Consider the following 23,126-nt stretch of genomic DNA (forward strand, 5'->3'; position numbering starts at 1 on the left):
GGAGAGAGGGATTACAAGCAGACTTCCTGCTGAGTGGGGAGCCCAATGTGGGGAGATGCAGATGTGGGGCTCATCCCAGAATCTTGAGATCATGACCTGAGCCAAAGTCAGACACTTAACTGACTGAGCCACCTGGGTGCCCCAAGCTATATGTTTTTTATAAAATTAAGGAACCATGTGTTTGATTAAATATGATATAAAAATAAAGTACAAAATAATATAGCAATAAAATACAGGATAAAAATATAGAAGAAATGGGATAAAAGGGAGATGTTAATAAAAACAGAACTTAATGAGCTGTTGAAATGTAAAGAAACTAAAAATTTACTCACACATTTAAAATATCCATTAAAAGCAGAATTGGGGAATGCCTGGGTGGTTCAGTGGGTTAAGCGTCTGCCTTCTGCTCAGGTCATGATCTCGGGGTCCTGGGATAGAGCCCTGCATCTGTGTCTCCCTTTTTCTCTGCCTCTCCCCCAGCTCATGCTCTCTCTCTCTTTCTCTCTCTGTCAAATGAAATAAAATATTTAAAAATATGGGGCGCCTGGGTGGCTCAGTTGGTTAAAGCGTCTGCCTTCGGCTCAGGTCATGATCCCAGGGTCCTGGGATTGAGTCTCACATCGGGCTCCTAGGTCAGCGGGGAGCCTGCTTCTTCCTCTGACTGCCGCTTCCCCTGCTTGTGCTCTCTCTCTCTCTGACAAATAAATAAATAAAATCTTAAAATAAATAAATAAATAAATATAAATAAAAATAAATAAAAGCAGAAATGGCACAACAGAAAATGAAATTTGAATACAAAGGAAAAAGAGCTAGTGTGGAAATGAGTGGGCGGTGCTATTGCAATTGCAACAGAGTAAGCACATCTAACATCATACTGAAATTCTAAAAATAAAATGAAACAAATAGAAAGGTAACATTAAAGGTTGTAAAAGTAAATCAAAGGGCTGAGTAAAGCTCTGAATATGCATATCAAACCTGCATACATATATGACACATACACACACAACTAGAAAAATTAAGAAAAAATATGTAAACTTCTTAAATTTCAAAAATAAAGTATTTACTTTTGAAAAGAAGAGGTGAGGTGGGAAGAGGGAAGAAAAGAGAAAAAAAAGTTAGCTTATTCATGGATTTCATCTTTAAGACAAGGGAACAACAGCTACATAGTTACAAAGTTTTGAATGTTCAATTTTCCATTTTGTGAGACCAGCTAAAACATATTTGCATGTAAGTATGTGCTCAGAAATCTTTGTACCCTTCTAATGGAAAAGGTGCATCAGTTAACAAAATTTTAATCAAAATAAGAATTCAAGAATAAGGAACTAAGAGTAACTTTTTAAAAATTGGTTAACATTGACTTAGACTTAATAATTATTACAGAAATAATTTTAAATATAACTTCAAAAATTATTTGGTATTAAACTAGATGAAAATTGTAGTCTTTCAACTAAAACTGAAAGGCATGCTAATTTTCTGTTTTATAAGAAGAAAGGGGATAAAATTATGCTGTTTTCTTTTTATTGATGATTAAGAAAAAATAAGTTCAGGGGTGCCAGGGTGGCTCAGTTGGTTGAGCGTCTGACTCTTGGTTTCCGTTCATGTCATGATTTCAGGGTCATGAGATCAAGTCCCATGTGAGTTCTGTGCTCAGTGTGGAGACTGCTTGAGATTCTCTCTCATTCTCCCACTGCCCCTGCCTACCACCCCCACTCACGCTCTAAATAAATAAATAAATAAATAAAATCTAAAAAAAATTAAAAAAAGAAAAAAATAAGTTCATATATATTTTTAGCATATATATATATGTAAAGGTTATGTATTACAGAGTCTTATTAGTTGAAGACAAATGGCATGCGTAGTTTCTAGAATGCTAAAAGAATCAAAATTTGATGACATTTACATTATAATCAACGGGGAAATAGGAAATTAAAAATATGTGTTAAGAACAGAAAACAGAATGACTCAGGTAGGATCAATTGCATCTCTAATGACAGTAAATACAAGTAGCTAATGGATTAAAAATCGTTATTCAAAATTATATTCTCAACTGTGTAATTTTCGCAACAGAAACACAAAAGTATCAAAGTTAAAAGTGTTGTCAAATATGTTACTCAAATATACACATACCATATGCACACAGACATACACACACACAAGTACACAAAATTAAACAAGATAGTAAATATTGGTGTCTAGTATCAGAAAGCAATAGAGGACGAAAAGCATCAAGATCATTTTATTGTAATTTCTAAAGAAGTTGTAATAGATGTGGGCATTTGTGTATCAAATAAAAGTGTCTGTGTGTTCACTATTTAAAAAGTGAATTAATGGACACTTCTGGGATTTTGTAACCAACTTAATTTATTAATGAAAATTTTATATTTACACTTTATAATTTTTCTTTTTTAATCTGCCCAAGATTGAATCTTTTAACAAGTAGTTCATCAATAAATCATAGCAGAAAAATAATTTTTGGATTTGATATTTTCATCTATTTATGATTTTTTTAAATGGTGAACTACAAATGAAAAAAACGTAATTAAACAGATAAAAATAATTTGCATACACTAACAACCAAACTTTATTTAATGAAGAAACACTATGAAATTTCTCCTTCCAATCAAGAATAAGAAAATTATTTCTTCTGTCAAATTATTTTAGAAATATAGTCAATGCAATAAGATAGATGAAGGTATAACCATTAGAAAGGAGGAGATTATTATTATTTGTAATGATATGCTTATGTATGGAGAATGTGTTAAATCCTTAAAAATGTGGAGACAATATTTCAAGATGAGAAGAGGTAAAATTAAAATATAAAGTTTGGAAGAATTTATACATTTAATTCAATACCATTTGGGAAATTGATAAGCTGATTGTAAGCCCTTTTGTAAAGAAATGGATGGAAAAAATATTAGTAGGGACTTGCATATGAAAAATAATACACATTTTTAAGGAAACAATAATTAAAACAATGTACTAAGCAGCTATAGATGTATGCATCAAAGAAACTAAAAAGAAAATTCATGAATCAACCCTAGCATGTATCAATTTTTGGTTTAAGGTAGACATGAAAGAAATACTAGGTTGCTTAATAGATGTAACTGGGTAGACACACTTAATCACCTGGATAAAAAAACTTAACACCATTAAAAATGGATTACAATCGTAAAGTAAGTTTTATAGGGAATATAGATCTAAAATGTGGAATCATGAGAATCCCATATCAGTGGTTCTCAGACCACTGTGAAACACTAGGTTGTGGTATGAAACATGAATTTGTCATTTGTTACAAGAAGTTGTCAAGAAAAAACACCCAAATATGTTTGAGAAATGCTGACTTACACTAAGGTAAGCATGTTTTTTTTGTTTGTTTTAATGTAGAAATTCAAAGAAATTTTACTAATACTTGTTAAATGTCAAGAAAGGGTTATAATTTGCAGTATTTTAAAACTGGGTTACTCAAGATACTTTTTTGAGAGCACTTTTGTTTTGGTCAGGCCTCTGTCACAAGTGGCAGAAAATGCAATAGGGAATATGATGTGAACTAGGAACATGAACACTGTCACAATTAAGCCTCTCTTTCTCTCTCTTGAAGTTCTTTTTCTCTAAATATATTGGCTTCTGTATTAACTACAGCAAAATTGGGTTTTTCTTCTGAATGAGATATATGGGTAGAGATTTTTGGGAAGCATGTTTTTCCTGTGCAGTAAATGACATCAGTTTAAAAGTTTAGAGCAGGAATCTGATTGAGCTGGCTTAGATAATACACACGTCTTTTGGGGAAATCCCAGCGGTCAGTGGTAGGCAGAGAGTGAAGTACTAGGATTAGCCCAGACTGGACCATGAGCCTAACTATATGTTCTGTTAACAGGAGAATGAAAACCCAGACATGGCCATACCCCTTCTAGCCACACTCATTAATATTTTCTGGAAGATTGTCAGAATATATTCTGGAACATGCAGCTTAGGAAGAAAAAAATATAATGATTACAACCATTACAAACATCTGTTAAGTGATAACTTAGAATGTGCAAGCATTATTCTAAGTGCTTTCTGTTTTTAACTTATTTAATCCTAATACGAAACTTAAGCTTCATGACGGTTGTTTGAATGGGCATTATCAATTTCTTCATTTTAGAAGAAATTGAGGCATAAAGCATGTAAGCATCTTTAGGAGCTTATATAGCTAGGAAATGGAAGATTTAGAATCAACCCTTAAGAATTAGAAAGAAGGATTATTATATTTTAAGAGATTAACTTAAAAAACCCACTCTTGATGTTAGTGATTTTGATATCATCTTTTGGACAACTAATATTATAAAAAATTATTGATTGGTAGTAACATAAACTTAAAGCATGAGGTAAAAAAATAATTGCATCGTATTGTATAAGAATTAGCAAGCTAAGTACTGTACTTTTAAAATACATATCAGGAAGATTTTTAGTCTTGTTTTTTATTTTGGACACTACTTACGGTTTTGTGATTTTAAGGAATAGTATATGTAGTCTTCATATGCTATACTTAGCAATAGAAAACTATTTGGTAACTCTCAAGTAAAGGTTTAAAAATAATTTGAAATAGCAAAGATAGGTAGTTGGCAAAGTAACTGGAAATTGACATGAATTCATGAAAATTAACACAAATAATAAAATGACAATTTACTAAAGTGGATTGCTTTACCACCAAAAAGGCCAGATATGTGAACACTTAGTAAAAAGGAAAATTAAGGTAAGTTGTTGGAAAGGCATAGGGAAGGCCTCTATCCTGTTCTTTGTCAAAGATCAGAAAAAGATTATGCCTGTGTTGTGTGGGTTCTGCTCTTTGAGGCAATCAGTATTTATGTCTTTTTATTCACAAAATGAAAGTATATTGAACACCTGTTCTATGCCTGTCACTATGGTAGACACTGGAGATATGACCTTGGATAGAGATAAGACCATGGTCTTCCTTTTATGGTGCTGAAAATCCTGAGAATGATCTAAAAAAGTAATTTTGAATGCTATATGCATGGTACAAAAAGAAGGTTTTTTTTTTTTCCCTTCTTCAATTCTGAAACTCCAACCAAGTGAAAATAATGAGCTCTAAAGTAAGGTAGTAGTAGGGGGTGGCTAACAATGGTGAATTACATCAAAGAGCATAGTGTTCTTGTATAAACATCACTGTAAGTTTGAAAAAGGACTAAAAACCTCCAGACAGTTTTTTTCCTGAGGATGTATGTGTTTGAGTGTGTGTGTGTGCATGTGTGCAAGCATGTATGTGTGTGTAATAATGTATTCAGATAATCTGAAGCTAGGTATGGGTGTGTGGAATTATTTTTAGTTCCTTAGACTTGGATAAATCGAAAGCTCATTGAGGACTAGAAAATAGGACATCTCTGAGGGGATTCAATCAGAACATAATTGATCAGAGTACAGATAAAAAGAAAATACACATATCACTGATTTCTCTGGATAAACATTTTCTTCTTAAAGTTTGAATACATTGCCATGCATGTGTATATGCAAACATATGGACATGCACACATGCACACATTCACACACACAAACACACAATGAATAAATAACCAATCTGATGTTATAGAATTATTTCAATACTGTGGGAGGAAAATATCAACATGAAGACTCTAAGAAAGAGAATTCTCCAAATAATTGAAGAACAGAGTTGCCGAGTAAGCAAGCATGCAGACATCCCATGCATGATTTTAGAGAACGGGCTATTAGTCTCAAAAGGTAGAGGAGAACAAAAGTGACACTGGTTTTAATTAGCTGAAGACAAATACCTTGTCATGGCCCATCTGGTCATACATTCCAGCCTTCACTGTTGGGCCAGGTAGATGTCTTTCTGTCTTGGAGAATATTTACCCAAAAGGTAGAGTGTTGATGAGAAAATGTTTTGGACAACAGATCTGAATCCAAGCTGTGTGCTCACTTAGCTAATTTCCCTAGTTTCCTTCATACACAGTCTTTCAAGAAGGAGCTGTCTCAGAAAAAAATCACTCCTATTCAAAGATGCACAATTATAAGAAAGTAATCAGAATGCAACCTAAGCAAAAATATCACAACAAAAGGGAGAGCCAACAATGCTGGTGAAAAAAATCAGATGAGGAACATCAGTCGATCAATACTCAGCAAAACTCTCTTTCAAGAAGTAGAACAAGATGAAAACATGTTCTCATAAAGAATGATGAGTAAAATTGTAGTAAATATGTGAACTATTCTAAACTAACATTGGCTGTATAAACAATAATAATTGTTAATTTGGAGATTAAAATAAATTAGATATAATTAAGTACTAGACCACAAGGCTATATAAGTCTGGGTTGGGTGATCCAAATTTTAAAAGTTCTTTGTATTGTCCAGGAGGAAGTACAGATATACATAACTTTAGAAGTTTCAAGAATGCATGTTAAATTTTTAGATGTAACCACTAAGATAGCAGAGGGTATATCTTTCTACAGCAGAAAGAAAAGGAAATGAAAGCAGTAACAACAACAACAATCCTTGATCAATTTGGAAGGAGGTCCAATGGTGTCAGAAAAATACAGAAAATTGTACAAATAGAAGCCTTCTCTAAAACAGTAGAAATAAAAAAGTGTGTGTCAGAGACACATAAATATAAACGGTCTGAATATATTTTGTAAAATCTCTAGATTGTGACATTGTATTAAAAAAGAAAAAAGCCCATCAGTTGTATGGAGACATACTAGATATGCAAAAATAAGGATTGCTTAAAATGAAAAGGACAGGAAAACATATCCAAGGCAAACATAACAACAGAAAACTGGTGTCATTATGTTAAAAAGAGCCCAAACAGACCTACGTGCAAAAAACACGTCTGGAGGAGAAAAGAAGCACTTTATAGAACTAAAAGATTCAATTCACCTTGTAGATATCTGAAATGTGTATATACTAGAAGCAATTCCCTCAGAATTCATGCCATTACACATTATAGTGCTACAAGAGAAACAGACAAATCTACTTTCATAATGAAAGGATTGCATAGAAATCTCACAAGATTTATAGATCAATTAGATAAAATCTCATTAGGCATGTAGAAGAGTTGAAAAAACAACAAGCTTGATGTAATGGACATATGTAGAATATTGCATTCAATTAATGGAAATTACACATTCTTTTCAAGGACAAGCATTGCTTATGGAACTTGACCATATATTCTGTGACTTTTAACATAATTCAAAGTCAATATTACATAGACTATTCTTTCTGACCCCAGTATATAGTTAAATATCAATAAAAAGAAGAAAATTTACAAAATAACTCATAAATATTCAACTTCAAAACATTTCTAAATAACTCAAGAAGAAAAAAATCACAATAAAAAGGAAAATATTTAGAAATACAAAATAAAGTCGTCAAGAAAAGAAACATGTTTGTGTTAAGTCAGACCTTCAAAGATACACATCATCCTTATTCTTGTAGCAGAAAATAATTCTTGAAAATATTCCATCCAACAGAAAAATAACTAATAACTTAAAAATGGACAAATTGTATCATTAAAGGACTATTACTAAGAGCTGATAAGAAATAGATTTATGCCTAAATAATTATAAGGATTCATTTTTTGCTATGATTATCAGTATATCATTTCACCGGATCATAAATTTGGAAAAGAAACTAATAATTTAATTAGACATCCAATGCAATATATTTCTAGATAGGAAATGACTACTATATCACTTTTTCTTTCTAAGATCCAAGAGAATTATACTGTTCTGTTTGCTTACTTGAAGAGGGCTTCCTCACGGAGAAAATGATCCCAGCTCTGAGAGGGAAAAAAAGTGAAATCATGGCCTGGAGGCTGACACTGGCAACAAATGAGCGTGTTCATTCAATGAATCAGTTAACTCATTTGCTTAACGTGATCTTTTTGCATAGAAGCTGGCTGTAGCCGTCTTGTTTGCCATCTCAGTCCTGGTACTATTTCCTGATGCTCAATTCACAGACTTACTTTCTGTGTGGACCAGATGGCAAGTAGACATATATGGAATAGGAGTTGCATGTCATGGAAAGAGCCCTTGAGTTGGAACAAGAAAATCTGGATTCAAATCCGAGCTCTTGATGACGTTGCTAATGACCTAGGTGACGTTATTCATTACGTAAGTGACATGGTTTCTTTAACCTTTCTGCTGTTACCTGATATACAGTATATTAGATAATGTACTTAAAAAGTTTGACACTATACACAAGTTACATAGTATAATTACTTTTTTAAAGTAGAGCATGTCATTTCTGTCTTTAATCCTAAGTACCAGAAATCTATTTGTTTGCCAGGTTAAGAAAGTAATGGGATGATTGGGACACATATGGGTTCCCGTTGGCCTTCAATGAGCTGCCAGTACAGCGGCAAGCAGGTAGGACAAGGCAGGAGCCCAGCCTGGAGACAGAACAGAAGGAAACCAGCTGCTTTTCTCCAGTCAGTACGAAGCCCATATGTTAAGAATATCCACCCTTCCTTTAATAAGAAAATCCTTTTGGAGTCATCATCAGCATGCAGTCTATAGCCTACTGGCACCAGCTTCAAGATACTGAAGAAAAAGTGCACAAAGAAAAAAAAATCTACCAGCAGACATGACTGAAATTGGCTCAAGACTCTGATGGGCATAAAAGTGAGCAGTTAGGAGATGACATAAAGGATATGATATCTACGGGGTCAGCCGAAGAGAGGGAGGGAAAGAGGGAGCGCGGGAGAAAAGGGATAATCGAGGCATAATCAGTTCATCTGGAGAATATTTACAAACTTACTCAGATTTTAAACTCCTCTACCATTTACGTTTTACAATATGATTAAGGAGCTACTTTCCCTCAACAATACTTTGGAATTCAAATACTCTTCTATGTATTTGGTTAAGAACAGGAAGTTTACTTGTTTCAGTGTCTTACCTGAAGCGTACATCTTCCTGAAATGAAACATGATCTCATTTCTTTTCAAGAGTGAAATATGCTCGTACAAGCTAAAACACTTCTGTTTCAAGGGAACATTATGCTTCCACTGAAAGCTTTTATTCCTGTTTGGCAGGTTTGGCTTGTTTAGGAATCTATTTTTCATCAAAGCCTGGAGGGCTATATGGAAAAAAAGGAGTTTACATAATGAATACAGGATTTAAGCACAAAACTTAACAAGGAATTAGCTTCTCTGTGCTAAACAGAATTTGTGCCAAACAGCAACATGCAAACAAGAATATATTTTTTAAAAAAGTGGGTAAGGTGAGCATATTTCTCCTCCGTGTTTTTGGTCATATTACTATGCATTTGAATGCAGGGGTGGATGGGGACAGGAACAAGTGGTTTCAATTCGTAGAAGCAGAAGTGAACACTTGAAAATGCTAGTCTAGCCATTCTGTGAGTTTGACTATCAAGTTATTTTCTTTATTTAATATGTTCTTTTTTTCAAGTTTAGGAAAATGTCCATTTTGTTTTCTCAACCTCAGGACCACTGTAAATTTCGATCTTTAAGATATTTCTTATTTATCTAATCATATTTCAAAGAAACAGAAATAAAAAGGAATAGTTAGAAGGCTAACAAGAAAATAGATATGGGTAGTTTGTTGTTCTCATTTTGGTATACTGTTGTTGAAAATGAGCAATGAGTGGAAATTTTGTGGCAGCCCATAAAATTATCTAATTGGATCCAGGAACAAGGTTCAGCCAGAAGCATGCTTGCTTTATTGGAGAAAGTTTTAGCAACAAAAATATGTTGGGTCAATTTTTTTGTTACCAAAATATAATCATAGGAATCTCGCTTTTTTCTTGTTTTCTTTTTCCTTTCTTTTAATTTTATATTAGTTTTTTTAAGACTGGATTTTTTTGATGGAAAGATAGAGAACAGAAAATTGTGAATTTAATTCACTCTCAGTGCTGCTTATGAAAAGATATTTATAATATCAAAGGCTCAAAATGTACATCCTTCCCTCAGAGATTAAGACAAAGTAGAAGTTTCGCCTGGAAATGGAAAGCAAAAATGGTCGCACCTTTATATTTTAATCATAACCTAGATTGCAATTCTGAACTTTGAGACTCTGGAGAGGTAGAGGGGTTTAAAAATAGCTTTACATGTAATGATCTTTCCTTAATACATTTATGCTAAGCACTCATTATCTCCTTACACTAATTCCTACAATGGGCCACTAATTTTTAGGAAAATACTCCCTTGAAAAATTGGGCACTTTTTTGGACCTACAAATCTCTTATCCTGTTATAGTATACTTGTGTACATTTGAGGAGAGGCTGAGAGAGCTGAATTGTTTTGAAAAGGAACAATCTAATCTTGGAGGAACTGAAAGATTAAGGTTAACATGGTTTGATAGCTATTATTTGTTAACAAGAACGGGTACTGAAATGTACCTTGTACTTTGTTTTCTTTGAAAATACGCCCTTCAATACCATCTATTTCCTTAATATGTATGCTTACCTATTTCAGTAGAACTTTTAATTAAAAATAAAATCCGATGGACAATTGTGCTATTTCTATAATTCACTTTCTCATGGTTTTGTTCTATGCCTACTACTTAAACAGGCAAAACTTTGTCTCTTACCGAAAAGTTTCTCATTTTTCAGGCAAAACATTTAAGACAAAATGACTAGCCGTCAATGCTGAAATTGCAAGTCTTTTGGGAAAAAGGCAATCTTTACAGTATCAGTTTCTTCCATTTCCTGTGTGTTGTGTTAATATTACTTTAGGTTATCTTATCTATGCTTTTTATTATAAAAGGCAAAACTAAAAAGTGTTGGAAACAAGAGTTTTCAGTGTTTTGGTGGGTAGACTCCTAAAACTTTCCTGCTCATGGCATTAAGAAATTAATGTCCAAGTACATACAAACTTTTTTCTACATACGTTTATTTCCTCCCACTGTAAAGTAAATATAATTTATTTGTTCAAAATGCCTTAATTTTAATTTTTTATTTTTTAAATGCCTTAATTTTTAGAAAACACATTCCAAGATAGGTTCTATAAGTATCCTTGCTAGGCAGCCTGTAGTCTTGCCTCAAACCTGGGAAAGATTCTTCAACCTAGGCTTTAACAATAAGATAGAATTTAAGAGTAATCTTGAAATTTTGATATGGAGCATTATAATTCACAACCGTGAGACTGGCAACATTCAAGTTTCATATATGCTCAGCAATTTCCCTACACCCATTCCTCTTAATATTATTTGCATAAATCCTTTTGAAAATAGGACCTCACTTATTAAGTCAATCATTCTGATAGGGTATCTACTAGGTGCCTACCACCTGCTTGGTTCTGGGTGTAGTCTGATAAACTGGCAAGGTCCCTCTTATCATGCAGCTTACATTTCCTTCCCCCAGCACTACCTAGTATGATGATCTGAACCCAGTTAGTACCTCATTGAAAAACAACTGAAGGCAGTTGCAGAGATGATAAAGTTATTTGTATATTCCTACTTCAAATATTAGGAAACCGACAAAGAAAAGAAATGTCCTGATCAAGTCATTTTGAAATTAAGTGCTAATTGCATTGCTGCTATATGAAAAGCAAATTGCTTGTTCTTTCATTCACTTTAGCCTGGGGCTTAAGGAAAAAGTGTATCAATAGAGTATGAAGTCCTTGTAAAGATAGACCTTTCAGACCTTCAAAAGTAGTATTTGTTTAAAGTCTAGTGTAAAGGAGCAAGAAATTGATATTGATATTTCCAAACCTTATACAAACTATGTTTTTGACATTCTTAGTGAAATTAATCCAATTGTTTTATTCTAAAGGATTATTTAATTACTAAAGAATAAAGACAAATGGAAGGTTCATTAAAGAGTATTCATTTGAAATAAAACAGTATTTTAATAATATCTGTTCTCCTGGGGTGCTCATTGTTCATTAGTAGCACTGGCAAATGCTGTGGATTGGTTCACTAAATACCATTCCAACCTTTTTCCTTCTGTACATGTCTGCCTGCAGATTCTGAAAAGCTTAAAGTGACACTTCCCAGGAGTCGGGTTCTACCAATAAGATGTATTGAAACACATTTTAAAAGGTGAAAGCAAGGAATTTTTGTGTTGCTTTGGAGTTTCTTTTCTACTGCCAAGCAAGTTCATGGTTTCCAAAGCAATACTCCTCCCTCCTTCCCTGGGCATTGGGAGGCAGCTATGGCAAAAGTAATGGTGACAGCTAATTCCCAGTTTTCTGTTTAAGGGGTTGCTTTTAAAGTGGAATGTTTGTACTCAGTCGTTAGAGTGGTGGCCTCGATTCCTGGATATGTCTGTTCTGGAGTATTCTTTTCCAGTTTAGAGCCCACAGCTTTGGCTCTTCCTTTCATCATTTTTTGAAAGTACTGTATTCTCTGAATTATGTTTTTCTTCCCTGCTTTAAGTATTTAGATTTGTTTCTGAATAACACAATAGCATGTCAGACTATGAGTTGTTGCCCCATATCTGTTCTTCATCTCTTTCCATAATATAGTTTCGATGGGTCACATATCTATTCCATTAAAGAGTGCCTTTCTCAGCCTCCCTTACTGAAAGGTATGACCATGTGTCTAAGTTCTAGATAATGGAATTTAAACAGACGTTAGATTTGATACTTCTGGGTTTTGTCCTTAAAATGATACAGCATGCAATATTCTGGCACCTTTCCCTCTTACTGATCACTATATGAAGGCAAAAGTTGCACCACTTCCCTGAATCTAGAGATGGAAGTTACACGTTGAGAATGGTAGATTGCTCTGTATTATTTTATGAGACATACATCTATCTTATTTAAAATGCTGGGGGGCATCTGGGTGGCTCAGTCGGTTAAGCGCCTTCCTTCAGCTCAGGTTATGATCCCAGGGTCCTAGGATCGAACCCCACATCAGACTCCCTGCTTGGCGAGGAGCCTGCTTCTCCCTCCTCCCTCTTGTGCTCTGTCTCTCGCTAGCTCTCTCTCAAATAAATCAATAAAATCTTTAAAATGCTGGATTTTAGTCTCTTTCTAATGGCATCTTAATCTTAAATAAAACATAACTTGGTTACTAGAAGTGGGACTCTACCATACTAAAAAAAAAAAAAAAATGAGGCCTTGGTCTAACAGGTAGTGGGAGGCAAGAGCACATATATTGCAGGCTGGAATACAGCGTTTTACAACAGCCCAATGACAGCATTATACAACATTGGGTAAAACTGTCACTTGTCATCCTTAACAAAGGTAGACTACTTGCTGAAAGAAAACGTACGTAACCTCCGCGAACTGTTTGGGAGAACTCAGAACATTGAAAAACACAGACCGTTTAGATATGTTGGCTGTTTCTTGTTGTGCAAAGTTCTATGACAAGACATACTTGGGCTGGTTATAAGAGGGGATTTTAAAGAAGCCGCTTTAACAGTAAATAGGCCTCCAGTGCCCACATTAAAACTTCTTGGTCAATTGGGGTCCATTCTAGTTTCAAAGGTTGGATTAAGGGTGATGCTTTCCTATCTAAACTAATATTTTCAGATAGTTTCAAAGTAGACACCATTAAATTGAAGGGAAGCAGAAATGTGCTGAGCAAAGAAACCAGTAAATATAGGAAGGTAGTCTGCAAGCATAAAAACCTTGTCTAGATTAGATCTTTGGTGATGGTTATTTGCCTGTGGATCTGATGGTCAGTAACTAGACCAAAAGCTTACTAAGTTTTTTAGGGATTGTATTGATTTGTAAAAGCCAATGTGTGTTTGACCTTTAAAGCAATTTCAGAAGCCTCCCAAAGTGGCTTTGCAGAATATAGGCCATAGAACGTGGGCAGTCCCTGATGGAATAGCATCCAGTTCTCTTGTAAGGAAGGAGATAATTCTAGGGTCATCAAATTCTTTTGAGAGTGAAAGGGACACATTCAGAACAACGAATTCATTCATTCAATATTATATCAGGGCAATGCATATAAATCAGGATGGTCACAAGAAAACCAGTCCCTACGGCAATAGAAATAGTGGATAAATATCCCATAGTAAAAAAATATCCCATAGTAAAAAAAAGGAACCATAAATGACAAGGGGTGAAAGAATTCCTCCCACAAAATATAATCAGGATTTATTCTGATAATTTTGCTGCCACACAGGGAATGTTTGAAATTCCTATCCAGTAGGGTTTGACCATCGCTTTGAAAAATGGAAGTTGTGTTTTTCCTATTCTTCATTGTTTTAGAAGGCAGCTATCTATGCTCACCACTGTACCTCCAACACTGTGCTCTTCTGTTTTTTGAATGCAACGTTATACTATTGGATGTGTACATGTGTGTAGAGGGCACAGAGATACGGAATGAAGTTGTACACCTGGAAATTTGGTGGCAGGCTGCAAGTTATATCCTTTCTCCTCCTTATAGTAATAGCCACCCACTCAAAGGCCACACTTCCCAGCCCCCCTTTCAATGAGATGTGGGCAAGTTACTAGTTCTCAGTGAAATGTGAAAAGAAGTGATGTGTGAGTCTTCCAGCTGTGCCCTTAAAAGGACTGTATACTCATTCTCCCATCTGCTCTTCCCCACTCCCCTCCACACACACTCCTGGGAGATGGTGATGAATAGAGTAGCCACCTTGGAAAGGGATACCTTGTGCTGAGGAAGGTAAAGCTAAATTGCTATTTGTTGTTGTTGTTTTTAAAAGATTTTATTTATTTTATTTAGAGAGAGAGAGAGTGTGGGGCAGGGGCAGAGGGAGGGGGAAGGAGAGAGAGAATCTTAAGCAGACTCTCCACCAAGTATGGAGCCCAACGTGGGGCTCAGTCAAACGACCCCGAGATCATGACCTGAGCCAAAACCAAGAGCCAGATGCTTAACCTACTGAGCCACCCAGGTGCCCCTGAATTGCTGGTTCTTATCCTTACCTTAGATATAAAGAAGAGAGAGAAAACACGAAAGAGAAAATTCTGTCTTGTTTACACTGCTATATTTTGGGCATCTTTGTTGCAGAATTTAAATTAAAACTATGTTAACTACTATAGTATACACAAATTCAAATGATTATTTTTCTTAAAATTTTACTTGCATTACTCACAAAAATTAAGTCAAAGATTCAAACTGACTATTCCTGGCTGGGTGCATGTTCAAAATAAGAATAGTACAAATATTTATATTCCACAAATTTAGAATAAAAATTTAATTGTTGTCCAATAATTATTTTCAGAGAATATTGGCATTAAAAATTTTTCCACTGAATATTGATGCCAGTAATCATTAAACTAATTCTAATATCTAATTAAGTCTAATTTCCATTCTGAAAAAAATTAATTAAAGCTTAATAACAACTGAAAACTCTCTTAGATCATTGTGTGTAAAATTAATGTTCAGAGTACAGAGTGCACAAAACGAAACACAGGATTGATTTTAAAAGGAATTCAGATTTGTTTTTGCATAAGACATCGTGATTAAATTTTTCTACATTTTTTTAAAAGATTATTTATTTGACAGAGAGAGAGAGAGAGCAGGAGCATAAGCAGGGGGAGTGGCATGCAGAAGGAGAGGGAGAAGCAGGCTCCCTGCTGAGCAAGGAGCCCGATGCAGGACTCAATCCCAGGACCCTGGGATCATGATCTGAGCCGAAGGCAGACGCTTAACCGACTGAGCCACCCAGGCATCCCAAATTTTTCTACATTTTTAAGAAAATAAAAACAAAACTAAAAGTGTATTCCTCCTTTATCCCAAAGCTTGTGTTTCTCAAATCCAAGACCAAAGGGCTAAATGCATTTTTTTTTTCTCTCTTACTCAGGTATGTCTCTTTGGAGCAACCTGAGAAAATTCTCACTGCCTTATGGCTAATAGAGTTGCCAGGGTGAGAGCAAAGCTGAAATATGAAGCTTGAGGAGTAGAGATCAGAAGAAAATATTTGGCTAACTGTTCTCCTGAAAGTAAAAGGAAATTAGTTGAAGTCACCAGATTGGTTTGGGCTGATGTTATTTACTAATGGTTATATTTTACCTTACCATAGATAATTAGAATTTGAACATAAAGGATAGTGATAATCATACTGGAATTATATTTTGGGCATTTGGGAAATACATGAATACTTTTAGGCCTTCGAGGATATCATTGCACTCCAGCTACAAAGTACAGTGTCCCTGGCAACAAGATGGCTAAGTTACTTTTGAGTCTGTGTTCACCTTTTTGGGTTTAATTTATCCAGATAAAATCCTTCTTAACATCTCTTTTTCTTCTAAAATTGCATTGTTCTTTATCTCACCAACTTTTGAGGCATTTATTACTTTCTGCCTTATATTATGATGTGTATATATGCATTTTTACTGTCTTGCATTTTATTCACATTCTCTTGCTTTTTGAACATAATAAGCACCAATACATTTATTTTAAGAATTTATTGTCAATAGATCTTGAACCTGCTTCTGTGCCTTTTTGTATTATTTCTACTAACCACATACATTTGTTTAAAAAAAGTTTTAAAAAATTGACTTTTATTTCTTTTTTCATTTTGTTGCCTTTTGGAGCCAAAATGAATACAGTAAGGAAGGAAACTCCTCTTCCATTCCATAAAAAAACTTAGCACGACTTTTTAAAATGCACCTCCCTTTTTTCCTGTTATCTTGTTTGAATGTAATCTCTCTTTTTTTGGAGACGTAATTTATATACAGTGAAATGTATAGATCTTACATGCACAGTTGGATGTTTGGAAGAATGCATAGACCTCACTCAGAGCTCTGTCAAAATATAGGACAGTTCCATCATCCCAGGGAAAGTTGCATCAGACCCCTTCCAAAACAATCGCACCTCTCCTCTCAGATGCAATTACTGTCCTAAAGTCTATCACCTTCGATTTTTCCCACCTTTATAGATCTTCTGGATTCAGAAGACTGTGAAAGGTCTTTAATTTTGCCCTAGCAGGCAAGTGACTTTACTACTAGAGTTTCAACTGGATCATTTTGAGCTTAATTACAATACAGGGATAGACCAGCATTGCACGAAGCCTGGCAATTCTGGATTTTTGACTTAAATACTAGGATGTTCAACACAGTCTCTCCTTTCTGGCTGGTGAAGTCTATGATATATTCTAGTACTGCCATGCCCAGACTCTCAGATGGATTTATAGATCTCCAGAACAGTGTGCCATGCCTATGGAGACTCTCTCTACACATGCACAGCTTAGAATTTGCACAAAGAATTTGCACAAAGAATTTGCAAGGTGACTCTTACCCAGATTTGTGCAGTTCTCTGTCCAGCTGCCTTCTTTCTGGGACCCTTCCCTGCAAATAACAGGTACTTTGGTGGTGCAGAACTCCAATCTTTGTTCCTTCTCCTCAGGGAGATTGCTGTTCTGTGTCTGAGCTCCACTTCTTAAAATGGAAAGTAATCCCTAGCAGAAAGCCCAGGATGAACTTAGAGCTCATTTTCCGTGTTTTCTTTCTCTCATTGATCACAACCCTGAGTTCTCTGTTTTCCAATTTTGTCCAGTTTTGTAGTTATTTGCAGCAGAATTTTAAATCTGATACACATTACTCATTGCAGCCAGAACTGAAAGCCCCATAATCAGGTTAATTTTTACTTACATTTTTTTTCTGACATCCTGTCTTGGTTGATATTTGCCTAAGAACTGGAAACATCGATTTGAACCGAATATTTGGTTTACTTAAATCCAAATGTTAATATTTGAAAGAGTTGTTTCATAGCTTTTTAACTGGGAACAACTCTAAACTCTATTTTAAGACAAATTTAAAGAAAAATAAATTTAATTTACATATTTTAAAATAATTGAAGAGAGTTTATTACATTCAGGGATGGATTATTAGTAGAGATAGTATTGCTAAAACATCACATGTAATTTTGGTATGCTCAGTCTTTTTCCGTTAAGATAAATTGCTGGTTTAATTTGCAAACATCCTCACAAATCCCTGTAAATGAATGTGGTATATATATTTCTATAATGCTTTGTGGATTGAGGCTGCAGAGAAGTTATAATTTAACCAAGACCAAAGGATGATTACTTTTTGAATAATCCATTTTTGCGTTAAATTGATTTTGGATTAAATATTTTGGATAAAACATTTTTGTTGCATATTCAAGAAAAAATAGATTTAATATAATAGCATAAATATTCAAATATATAAGTCAGGTATCTGTTCTTGACCTCAACAGGTAAACTATGGAGCACCTTAAAATTCCAAAAAAGTAAGAGTGACACTCATTAATGCATTTGTGATAGAAGTGCTGCACTAAATACATTTTACATGATGTGTTTGAAACATGCTTTAGGCAGCCTGTACTATTGTCACATACTTACAGTTATATAAGAGATGCATTTGTGGTTTGTATACTAACTGGTAAACAATCGTACTCAGACGAATAGCTCTCAGGACATAGATGAGTATGACTAAAACCTACAATTATTTCAGAAAATTATTAGTTGACTGTGTAAATGGACTTTGACATTCTAAATATAGTTTGACTTTGACCACTGAATAAATTCTTATTGCCAATAAAAATAAATGTGTTGGAAATATTTGCAGTCTCAGCAGGATGACAAATGTTCCCAATTTGTCCCTCATAGAAAATGGATCAGTTTACTATAGCCAAACTATATTACTTCCATAATGCCACATACCTTTTCACTAGACAAAGATATTTCTAAGAACTCTTCTTAGAAAATTCAAGAATTAATGGAATTCTTCTCTAAAGACGAAATTCTTTTTATATCTCTTCTTACTTACTTTCTTTTTTTTTGAAAGATTTTATTTATTTATTTGAGAGAGAGAATGAGATAGAGAGAGAGAGCATGGGGGGGAGGGTCTGAGGGAGAAGCAGACTCTCTGCTGAGCAGGGAGCCCAATGTGGGACTCGATCCCGGGACTCCAGGATCATGACCTGAGCCGAAGGCAGTCGCTTAACCAACTGAGCCACCCAGGCGCCCTCTTTTTACTTCCTACTTCTTTTTCAGCTCCATATGCTTATTACAAATCAAGGTTTTTATAATTTCAGCTATTTCTTTAATAATCTCTGGGAAATTATAAATTTCCATAATTATCTGATTTTGCATATATTTTGCATAAAATACAATTCTATGGCATCAAATGTTATTCAAGTACATTTATAAATGAACTTTATTGAAAGTCAAAACAGAAGCTGGTATACTCTTCTGTAAAACTGGCCTACTTTTCTAACATGTCCCATTATATTTTTATCTATTTTATTTTAATGCTGCAATATCTACATTGTTGCATTGCTAGTTTTCCCAGACAATAAGTCAGGTCAGAGACATAGAAAAATACTCAGAGCTTTAAAAGCTATCAAATACAAGACAGCAGGCATTTATTTGGTTTGAGTACACACTCTGTGTTTCCAGAATTTTGGTTAACTTGAATGTTAATGAATGCACCTCTGCTGTGTTTCAGATGAAAGCAAACTTGGGGTCCCAACTAGTCTAGAGCGCCACCTTCTGGAAATTATATGCTTCTCTAAAAATCAAGAAGTCCCTCGTGTTTGTGCTGAAGTCAGACTTGGTATTGAGAAAAATCATGCCTCATAAGAAATATATGCTTCTTTCAAGCAAATAAGATATTCCCTACCTCCCCCACTGGTGGATTAAAGTTAAAGAAAACACTGATATATGGAAAATACAGAAGTGAAAAATTTTTTGACTGCTATAATAGGGATAAATTTGTCAATTTTGCTTTTTCCCCTTGATAACACTAAAAAACAAAGTTGTTCTGCTTCCTTATATCTAGTAATAGTACATAGAAATATGGAACACTGTCATTAACACAGTTAAAGATGTGCTAAGCCTTAGAAGTGCTAGTTAATAATATATTCTAAGGTTAATTAATGAATATATGTTTTGTTTTCCATAAGGCATGAGATAACCTGCTTTTGTTTCCTGAGTAATTCTGACTACATTAAGTTAGTTAAACTTGTCATTAGCTAGAGTTCAGATTTAAGTCCAGGGCATCCCACATTTGTCACCTCCAAGAAAAAAAATATTTTCATCTCAATTAAAAGATTTTTAAAGGGGGACACCTGGGTGGCTTAGTTGGTTGAGCATCTGCCTTTGGCTCGGGTTGTGATCCCAGGGTTCTGGGATCGAGCAATACTTCAGGCTCTCTGCTCAGAGGGAAGCCTGCAGCTCCCCCCGCTTGTGCTCTCTCTCCCTGTTAAATAAATAAGTAAAATCTTTAAAAAAAATAAATTAAAAAAAGAGTTTTAAAGGAACTGTTGGTATTTCTTAGGTTTTACTTTTTTAATAAAAAAAATCAGGTAAAGATTGAAAAACATTTTTTTAAAGATTTATCTATGTCAGAGAAAGAGAGAGAGCATGAGTAGGGGCAAGGGCAGAGGGAGAGGGAGCCTAGAAGATCCCCCTGATGAGCAGGGAGCCCTGTGCTGGTGCTGTGGAGCTCATCCCAGGACCCTGAGATCATGACCTGAGCTGAAACCAAGAGTCAGAGGCTTAACCTTCTGAGCCTCCCAGGTACCCCTGAAGACTAAAAACATTTCTAATCCCTGTTTTAATTTCTAATTCTGGTCACATGAAGATTGTAGATATACAGTCTAGTCAAATAATCATAATGGTATCATACAAACATTTGGCTAAATTTCGAGGAGCAAATTTATTGTACATGAACAACTTCTCCTCCCCATATGGCAGATATCACTAACTGATCTTGACTCCATTTCTTTCTAATACAGGAAACAGTATATATAATACTTTGCTCCAAACAGTCTCAACAGAATAGTTTATTTATGAGATGGAGCTTACTCATTATTGAAGGCCTAGAAGAACCACGAGGAAGATGAATGTACTTACAGTGGAAGTAAGAGAAAAAGATGAACAAGAATATTAGCAATTTTTTTAAAGATTTTATTTATTTATTTGACAGAGAGAGACACAGCGAGAGAGTAAACACAAGCAGGGGGAATGGGGGAGGGAGAAGCAGGCTCCCTTGGACTGTTTCTTTTGCTGTGCAAAAGGTTTTATCTTGACGAAATCCCAATAGTTCATTTTTGCCCTTGTTTCCCTTGCCTTTGGCAATGTTTCTAGGAAGAAGTTGCTGCAGCTGAGGTTGAAGAGGTTGCTGCCTGTGTTCTCCTTTAGGATTTTGACACCAGTCAGAATGGCTAAAATTAACAAGTCAGGAAATGACAGATGTTGGCGGGGATGCGGAGAAAGGGGAACCCTCCTCACTGTTGGTGGGAATGCAAGCTGGTGCAACCACTCTGGAAGACACTATGGAGGTTCCTGAAACAGTTGAAAATAGAGCTACCATACGATCCAGAAATTGCACTACTGGGTATTTGCCACAAAGATACAAATGTAGGGATCCGAAGGGGTATGTGCACCCTGATGTTTATAGCAGCAATGTCCACAATAGCCAAACTGTGGAAAGAGCCAAGATGTCCATCGACAGATGAACGGATAAAGAAGATGTGGTATAGATACACAATGGAATATTATGCAGCCACCAAAAGGAATGAGATCTTGCCATTTGCAACAACTTGGATGGAACTGGAGGGTATTATGATGAGCAAAATAAGTCAATCAGAGAAAGACATGTATCATATGATCTCACTGATATGAGGAATTCTTAATCTCAGGAAACAAACTGAGGGTTGCTGAGTGGTGGGGGGTGGGAGGGATGGGGTGGCTGGGTGATAGACATTGGGGAGGGTATGTGCTATAGTGAGTGCTGTGAATTGTGCAAGACTGTTGAATCACAGATCCGTACCTCTGAAACAAATAATGCAATATATGTTAAGAAGAAAAAAAAAAAGAAGAAGATAGAAGGAGGGGAAGAATGAAGGGGGGAAATCGGAGGGGGAGACGAACCATTAGAGATGATCGACTCTGAAAAACAAACTGAGGGTTCTAGAGGGGACAGGGGTGGGGGGATGGTTTAGCCTAGTGATGGGTATTTAAAAGGGCACATTCTGCATGGAGCACTGGGTGTTATGCACAAACAATGAATCATGGAACACTACATCAAAAACTAATGATGTAATGTATGGTGATTAACATAACAATAAAAATTTAGAGAAAAAAACCCATAATACTATATAATCATTAACAATTGTATAATATTTATTTCCTAAAAATCTCAGCGACCTTAAGAACATCTTCTCTTGGCAAAGAGTGAGAGAGAGAGAGGCAGACCAAATTTTTCAGCATATGTGCTGTTCAAGCATGGTGAAAGTCCCAGCAAGAGAAAATTGCAGATTAATTACTCTGTCTAGGAAGAAATCCAACAACCTTCAAGCCTACGAGGTGCTGGATACTGTTTTGTGTGCTTAGGGTACAGAGAATATATGCTAGAGTCCTAATAACAAAAAGCACCCCCATTAGATCAGAGAGATTTACATAAAAGAAGGTGGTTGGAGCTTTTTCGCTGAGTTCACAATTATGCTTGCAAGTAGTACAGATGGAAAACAAATGAGAACTTAGGAATAAAACAAAATTCCCTGGAGAAATAAATTCAAAACCAGTGCATAATTGGTCAGAACAGAGATAAATCACCTCAAAGAGATATAGGATAGGAATAAGACATACCCCAAAGTATTATCTTCCTGTATATTATATGACCTTGGTATATATAAAGAATATGACAATTTTAAGGGTGATTGGTCAGTAATAGAAACATGCAAAAGGCAACTATGAAGTCAAAGTTGAGGAAACCTATCCAGACATCGCCCAGGTGAATCAGTAAAACCCTATTTTGGTTGCAGTTGATTTAGCAGGGGAGGGAGGGAAAGAGAGAATTTACAAGTTTATATAATTTAAAAATTAAGAGATATAGTTGACCTCAGACACTGCTTGACCTAAGAATTCAGTGCTATCATCAGGACTTGGTCTTTCTTGCTATCTCATTTCTGGTTCTGTGTCTACACCATTCTCAGGTGCCCTTGGCAACTCTCAGGTACCACTTCCATAGTTCGCAATCCAGGAAGTTAATCTCATCTCTCCTCCCCTCTCTTCCCTTCCCCTCCCCTCCTCTCTTTCCTTTTAAAGCAAAGCATATTTCATTATGCTGTACAAAGTTTTGCATCTACACTATGTTCTGATCTCTCCAAATAACTATAAAAATATAAATATATATTTATGTTGGTTGTATTATTTAAAAGCTCTATCTCCTTGATTCATTAAATTCTGATGGACATATATTTAGAGGTATCACTTTCTGCTTCCCACCACTTCTCACTAATTTGAATCTC

The 23,126-nt window shown here is 35.2% G+C and overlaps 1 protein-coding gene across 1 annotated transcript in view; it reads right to left on the reverse strand.

The window, feature by feature from the left end:
• PIK3C2G (phosphatidylinositol-4-phosphate 3-kinase catalytic subunit type 2 gamma) overlaps positions 1-9,016 on the reverse strand; it is a 382,139-nt gene extending 373,123 nt beyond the window's left edge. Inside the window, exon 1 of the mRNA XM_027593856.1 lies at positions 8,905-9,016. The gene's annotated coding sequence lies outside the window, so the exon portion shown is untranslated. The remainder of the gene's footprint in view (positions 1-8,904) is intronic.
• Positions 9,017-23,126: the final 14,110 nt, after the last annotated feature.

Source organism: Zalophus californianus, chromosome 9, assembly GCF_009762305.2.
Source record: "Zalophus californianus isolate mZalCal1 chromosome 9, mZalCal1.pri.v2, whole genome shotgun sequence".
NCBI classification, from domain to species: Eukaryota; Metazoa; Chordata; class Mammalia; order Carnivora; family Otariidae; genus Zalophus; species Zalophus californianus.